We start from the raw sequence: 8,419 nt of genomic DNA, 5'->3' as shown, positions 1-8,419 counted from the left end.
ACTAAGCTTAAAGTCCCCTCTAAACAGCTGAATGTCCTTACTATGTACTGGCTACTTCAACTACACAGAAATCTCTTAAATATTATTTTACTACGGCTTCTTTTGGGTGTTATACAACTATTTTTTTTTAATGTGCTTTAACAAGTTTCTTAACTAATGTCTAAGAATTTAAAATCATTAACATTTTTACTAAATCATATGCAAAAAGTGAAATGGATCATTTCTGGAGTTTAAGGTGCATTGCGTTCATTTCATAGGCCTTTTGATTCGGTTGACATGTAATACTGTATATCTGTGAAACAGAAAAACCTAAACCTAGAATAGTTAGTACTGTTTTAATTGGATTTCTTTAAAGTACGTGCTCTTATGTAAAATGTGGCAGTATTTTTGGAGAATACGTGCATACATAATTTGCCACCAAGTTAATGGTACATGATGTTGAATTAAACAATACAATGAAATTTAACCGGATCTTTATTGCAATGAAATTGAGTATTTCTTACATATAATACAAGCAGAAGCAATAGAAATGTATACGAGCTGTGATCCCTATTATCGTTATTGAGTAAGCTTACATTGCATGTATTCTTTAATTAGCTTGATTGTAGGTTTATTGATAAATAATTACACTTAACTGTATTGTATTTGAAGCTTTGCGGACGTCAATCAGTAGTTTTACTGTCGCAAATTGAGTTAACATGGCGACGCGTAGCGGAGCCAGGTTATCGGATATCTGCGACAGTAGTACTACCGATGGACGTCCGTAAAGCTTCAAATACAATACAATTCAGTGTAAATATTTATCAAAAAAAGAAGCTACACAGAAAACCAACGGCTACGCAGAAAAAAACAAAAGGAAATATCGATCCAACAAAAGGAATGAACTCAAACGGTAGACTTGTTTTATTCATGTGACATCACTTAACAAAATCAGGTTAAAAACTGCGGCGGACCATCTTATACTTGTATTTAACATGTTAATTTGTTTCGATCACAATTAGGACGTTTCAAATTGACTGCATTTGACCTTTTTCCGTGTCATTAGAATAATTAACTATCGTGTCTTCCTCGAATTAATTTCTTACATATAATACAATTGTTTGCTTTACAAACAACATCTCATTAGCAATTTAGAATTGATGATACACTAGAAAGTAGTGAATCTCAGTTATCGATCTTTTACCTTTAAACTTAGCATTTTATACGTTTTTTAATCTAACACCGATAATTCCGATATTGTTTTGACGGCTGAGTACCTCGTTCTTGCAAAGGTAGTTGGTTGCATGAATGCAGTACATTTACAAATATAGAAATCGAAACCAAAACTTATGAAGAAAAATATTTGTTTCGAGATAGTAACACTTTCACAGTAAGGCGGACAATATAGATATATCCTTTGCCTTTCATTTCTTTTATCACTTTGAACAAGTTGCCACGCGTATGCGTTAGTTAATGCAATGCGCATATAACTTTGAAAGACTAAGTTTCCATATAAACCAGTTGACCCTTGAATATGAACAATGTCTTTGTCCAATGTTAAGACAGCACACGTTGAAAAAGCTATCCTTTGTACATAAAATAGCATTAATACTAATATGTGCTGTTAGGAAAAAACACAAGCGAGCAATATATTTTGATTGACAGGAACGTCGCCGAATAGGGAATAAGGGGGAAAACATTCATTGCTACGATGCAACGGCGGTCGATATATAAATAAATATTCGTGAAGTTAAATGAACGAGAAAACAAATTTTTTTTTGTGGGGGGGGGGGGGGGGCAATTTCTAGTTGTTATAAATGCATTACACACATACCAGTCAGTCAATAAAAAGGCAATCAAACATCTGAGCAATCAGCGAATATAAAAATGTTTTGACATAAAGTAAAGATTACATCAATGTACAATTTAGTCTCCGGAAAGTTGGAAAATCCTCCTTACTTGTTACTGCACAGTAAACATGTGGTGACTATGTTTTTAAGGGATACATTCTTTATTAAAAATAAGTAGTGTTCGTTTCTCTCATATCTTCAAAGATTCAACCCTATTTGCAAATATTCTTTTGTTATATTTGTGTAAGATCAGACTAACATGAGTAATATGCATAAACAAAGACCGATGTGATATTTCAAGCTTCGCTAATTTAAGCAATTTACACATTGTTTTCATTATCCTTATTTCGTTGTATGTTCGGATCTCCTTTGGTAGATCTTGCTTCCTTCACTTTATTTATCATTATCAGTAGCCATATAAACACAAGTGCACATATTACCACGATGTTATATATTACAAATGGTTTAGAGGCAACCTTCTTTCTACCTAAAATATGAAAATTAGGAGATATCGAATTGTGAGTTTTCAATACGAGTTTAAAACAAATAAACATATAAGAAAACATGTAAACTGTCTGCGTTAGTGCCAAAAAAAAAAAAACAACAAAAAAAAACACACACATTAAAAAGCATGACAATAAAACGCAGTCACTGTTGCAAAACGAAACGCACGTCTGCCGTACTGAATTATAAGCTAGTAAAATTGGATGTGTTTTTATAACATCTCGGTCGATACCACTGCTGGTTGACATTTCGTCACCGAAAGTCTCATCAGCAAAGTATCCAGCACTTTGCGTAAACAAGACATATCATTGGTATGCTAATCTTTTTGTAAATTTACCGTTTACTACCAAAAAAAAAAAAGAAAAACAATCCAAACATGCAGTAACCCTGAGTTGTTAATTTTCAAAGGATAAATTGCCCTTTGTTATTTGACAGTACGTTTCAGAACTTCCGGTTTTAGGCTTTTCTATTTCGTATTTGACTTGGCAACTACCGCCATTAATGAGTTGGATGTTGGCGACACACGTGTATGGCGTCTCAAATTATAAGCCTGGTGTCTTCGGTGAGGTCAATAACCACTGGATTGATTCCACTGCTAGCAGAAATTTATTCCCGAAAGTATAACCAGCCCAGTATATGCAGTAGTTAACATTTTTTTTTTTTGTTGAGACATGACATTTCATTGATATATTTGATTTCTAAAATATACTGTTAATCTAATTTCGGATTGTTAAAAAGCTGAGTTTTAAACCTTCAATAATAGATTACCTTAGACGAATTTGGAATTCTATTCGAAATTTTATGTTCAAATGCTTTAACTTACCTCGATTTGATTTGACCTTACAGCTGTTTTGAATCGATCGGAATGTATGAGTCTTATGCAGACGAAAATGGCATCTGATTTACAAAATTGAGTCTGGTATTTTTATGACCGATTTGTTGGTGTTTGTGTTTTTTAAACTGCATATAAGCTTGATTGTACACAAATTATTTATACAGATAAACGAAGATCACCGATTTTCAACCTTCAACTTTAAACTTTCACATCACGAAATCGGAAAATGTATATAAATAGATACATATTTGTCAGCAATATATTCATAAGAGTTCGAATTATTCAAAGAGAGGGCTTTATATAATTTTGAATTTTCAAAGACAATGCTTACTTCTATGCAGACTGTTTGAGGAGCTAACGTTTAAGTGTATCTAATACATATACGAGATCATGCCTAGAAAAAGTTGATAAAAGGTTTTTGTTTTGATGATAAAAACTACTCTATGTTACAAACGGACATCACAGTAACTTGATGACTTTTGATCGTTTGAATCAGCTAGATTTGTTTTACAAAGAGTGACACACATAAGGGCGATGTGGTATGTTTTCAAATAAGAGTTGTTTATTCCAAGCATAAGTGAGTATTTCAATTTACTATGGAAAGCATATTTGATTATGAGTTTGAACTAAATATTTTCCTCTAGTTCTATTTTGAAACCAGATTTGTTCTTACAAATCACCCAAACCTGCAGATCTCGTTTTGATTCATTCGACATTTATCATTTATATTTTATCATTTTATCATTCATAACATATTTTGTTTGGATTCTATGTCGCGACATTTTATTAGTTTTGTGTATCTGGAAATGCTCCCGTTGACAAAAAAAAATGTTTGAAGTCAATGATTTCTTTCATATAGTCAATAGTATACGATTAGTTTGTTCACATCATCCACGAACTTATATCATACTCTTTTAGCTATATATTACATATTTTATATGTAAATTTGAGTGAATGATGTTATTAATACTTAAAAGCTTTTGTTTACAACTGCCGAACAAGTAATGTTTTCAATCGAAATACCTGATATATAATTTGATCTGCTTTCTGCTACTCCACCACCGTATGTATAACTTACGCCTTGATGGAAGGCTTCACTGGTAGTGTCCTTGATGTATGTTGTAGTTGTGATCCCTTGCACATGCAATTTAATTGTACTGTCGTAGTTACACAACCCTTGAGTCGGTCCTTGAAGACAACTACATTTTCCTGTCATCCATTCACACGTAAATCCAGCAGAACAGTTGCATGTCTGTTGACATCTATTATCAAATTTTCCAGGAAGACAAGCTTTAACATTTAAAAAACATGCTAAGGATTTTGAATTATATGTTAATGGTGTCCACAAATCAAATTGTATTATCAATGATGACTTTTGCATTTGTTAAATATTTTAACTAATGAAATTTGAGATAACAGAATCATTTTATAGAGTGCTTACACAAACTGTCCTGTTAATTTATCATGTTTTCTCACACACTACTAGAGCTTTTCAGAACCACCTAGCCACTATACGACAAAGTCGATTATTAGTACAACCAGATGTGTGTCAACATCGCAGGCCACAAACACAAAGCAAACGACAATTTGAACCGATCTCTGTGCCGGCGGAAAAAAAAGGCAATTTGAAATCATTCTAATATGTATTAAATGCCATACGTCAAAATGTTGTAATTTTATCGTTGGTTCATTGTGTAATGCAAGTATGAAACAGGTTAGTTCAAGCATATTTGTCATCAGGTAGTTATGATGAACAGAACGGACTGATTTATTAAGACTCTGCAACTGTGTTAGTTGAGCAAGCACAAACAAGGCATACAAAACAAATATATAGTACATTTTGCTTTTTCTGGCCCCAGAAATTCGTGTGGGAAATGTAAATTATAACAATGCAAGTCCATGAAGTCTTCTCATCGACAAGGTTTTTTGTCTGATTAGCATTTATTTATCAGAAATTAGGTAAAGCGTACATCAATTAAAATTGTTTATTGAGAAATGTAATGGGGATACATTTAGTAATGTTGAGTATTTCTATCAACCAATGCTTCGATTAAAAAAAAGATTTACAGCCATCAACTGTGATGTAGTTAGAAGAAAAGCAAAGCTGCAAATGAAAAAAGAGAGTTAGAACTAGCAAGATCATATACAAGAATAACCCATATCTATGCATACCTTTCTCACACGCTTCCCCTGAAAAACCGTCTCTGCAGACACAACCGTCGACTTAATGACACACTCCGTCATTTAGACAATTACAACTTTGTTTACATCTAAAGCCATAATAACCATCAGGACAAGACAGTTTGCATTTTAGTCCATATTGACCAGCTGGGCAACCTGAGTAAAAAATGTATATTACAGTTATTATGTAATGTGACTGGACCTCAATAGTACAAGTGCAAGTCGACAAACCAAATTTGAAATTCTTCTTAAGTATTCAAATTTTTTTGACAGTATTTGTAATATACCTGCAATATACGTTATCCGAAATGTACCGATGAAAGAGACACTTGGTTAAAATAATTTAACATATCGTTAAGCATGATGTCAGTTACAAGATTTCAAACAATGAAATTAGTAGTACCGGTTTGCGAATGAAGTCGTTCACTTTGGATATACAGTAACAACCGTATGCGATAATCTGTATTGATTTGTATTGTAAGTTTGTATTTATTGCCCGTGTTAGTCAACTGACTGCGATTAAAACAGGAGAGGATTGAATCCATCTTGAAGACAAGTTTAAACCAAACATATCCATATACATGTCCAATGCTAGGAACTTCGTCAGTGGCTTTGTTTTATCATATCTTATCATGCGTATTTTATTATCTTTTTTATTAAATTGACGTAGACAGCCGATGTATGATAGTTTTAGTTTCATTCATACATATTTTGAAAACATAATTTAAAGTTTAACATATTTTAGCGACTTAGATTTTATATTGAAGTTTGTGTAATGGAAAGGATATCAGGATTTACCGGAAATATTGAACATGACAACAGGCAACATCAACCATGAACATCCGACTCATCGAAACAAAATAAAAAAAAATACACGTTTAGATAAAGTTAAAAAGCGTCGAATAAAATCAGATGGATTCATAATTTTCGCCTGTAAACATACAATGAGCCCATCACGTTCTTTTACGAAGTCATAACATACTAAAACTTGTTGTCGTAAATAGGAATGATTGTTGTGGCAGTGGTTCAGTTGCTTTTGTCAATACTGATAAAAAGACCAATATCAAAACATGAACATATACAAGTTTTGATGATATAAGCTGTTCAATGACGTAAGTATCTTTCCCGAGGACCACAGTATCATAACAAGAAATCAATACATGTACGCATCAAGCCAAACGTGTTTAATGAACTTCAGATTAAGTATGTTAAATACATTTTTAAACAATTATATTTAATGTCATTGCAAATATTTAAACACAGAAGAATATCGATGAAACGTTCTTTTTGAACTGAATATCCTATGACTAATATATTAATGGTGCTATATATCAAGCTAAATGCTGCTAAGGTAGTCCTTCAATAGTTTGATACTAAGTATCAACGTGTTTGAAATTTTTAAACAACAACTGAAATATAGTATGAACAATATTTGGACAACACACACTTATCTTAATAGCGTAATGTACCTTCACAGCGGCCACTGACTTCGTGGAAATCTTTACAGCAGTATTCATGTCTATTATGTTGGGGAAAGATGCTGGAACGTCTACAAAAAAAAGTAAAAAAAAGTAATACATTTAGCAGAAATAAACGCTGGTGTAGATGTAAACATCCCAGAGCAGTTTCAGTGTTCTGTATATCCGTGATTATTAATAACCATAGTTGAATTGGAATTGAAGTAGTCTGTCTATTTCTTGCTTTAACCTTAAATAGAACATATTTTTTAAAAATTACTCACCCGATTAAAGGCCCGTTCAAGTAAATATTAGGTCCCTTCAAACTAATAACAAATCCAAGCTGAACTATGTTAATTACAGACCTAATCCACATGTCTGTGGGTATATCATATGTATATGGTAAAGTGTGGATACATCTTAAGAACAGAGAAAACAAAATATATTTGCCCAACTATAATAAATTGGTATAGATAACCATTTCCTGATTATACAAGTATCACATATTTTCGATTGTTCTTCATATAAGTATGATTTCCTTTAACATATTTATAGTGTATAATTGTTGATTGAAAGCAATATCAAAACGCCCTGAACAATGTCTTATAAATGGAACAGGAAACAATAATTTCTTGTCTCAAAGCTTGTTTTGGTCAGGCTTAGGATTCCGCAATACCTATGAAGGCATATCACTTTCAGCATTTGAAGTAGAACAAAAGTCAATCTCACATTGTCAATGTACAATAAATTAAGAAACAAAAAAAAAAACAATACACAGTATCAAAAAACGTGATGGAATTCGTGTATTTTGCTTCAGTGATACAGTAGCATTTCTATACAAATTTTGCTGTTAATAGAAAACAATATTGTGCCTAAAAAGACATTTGGTAGTTCAATAACTCATCGTGCTGTCCTTGCCAAAATCATATCATTTACAACATGGTTATGTTTACCTTTTTGTTTTGATAAATTATCCTGATCATACAAAAATAGAGACCCTTTACATATCTTTACTCCAATGTTCATGATATTTTTTATAGTTGTCTTTAAAACATTTATTACATTCATTATATATCTGTAGAGTTGATGTAAACACTTGTTTCTAAAAGTCTTCCAACCATTCTGTCTAAACTAAAATAAGACCTTCAGAACTATTCTGATGGGGTATATCCAACCATTCGTTCTCATTCAAATGTGGATTCCTAAACATTCTGCAAAACCTTCATTCACAACCTTTATAATTCTATAGTTATATCAAAACCTTTGATGCGCCTATTGTTTACACAATTATTTCCAATACTCGTTCCAAAGGTCGACTACATCGTTTCATTAAACGGAGATTTTTTTTCTACAAAACGTTGATACACATTTATTATTTGTGGTCCTTCCAAATCTTTCTTTACAAAGTCTTACTTATTGTGCATGTACCAGTTAATCAGCATTTTCAGAGTATTTTTCACCTTCCCATTTCTCACGGAACATACCCACTGTCACATTGTATTACATTTATATATCTTAATTGATATTTTACAATTGTGTTTGTTCACTCTATAAGGACGTCATTAACAATACACTCATCAAAAACACCAGGATTAAAGGTTTGCATGCCAAAC

At 32.3% G+C, this 8,419-nt stretch overlaps 1 long non-coding RNA gene across 1 annotated transcript; it reads right to left on the bottom strand.

The window, feature by feature from the left end:
* Positions 1-1,773: 1,773 nt before the first annotated feature.
* On the bottom strand, positions 1,774-6,893 carry LOC127719094 (uncharacterized). The gene is made up of 4 exons (XR_007990164.1): positions 6,819-6,893; positions 5,341-5,505; positions 4,192-4,458; positions 1,774-2,316 (listed from the first exon to the last, which is right to left on the bottom strand). It is a non-coding gene; the product is annotated as an uncharacterized LOC127719094 (long non-coding RNA).
* Between the last annotated feature and the right edge of the window lie 1,526 nt (positions 6,894-8,419).

The sequence above is a fragment of the Mytilus californianus genome, unplaced genomic scaffold (genome assembly GCF_021869535.1).
Source record: "Mytilus californianus isolate M0D057914Y unplaced genomic scaffold, xbMytCali1.0.p SCAF_10, whole genome shotgun sequence".
In the NCBI taxonomy this organism is placed as follows: domain Eukaryota; kingdom Metazoa; phylum Mollusca; class Bivalvia; order Mytilida; family Mytilidae; genus Mytilus; species Mytilus californianus.
This window is presented reverse-complemented; position numbering and strand designations above follow the sequence as displayed.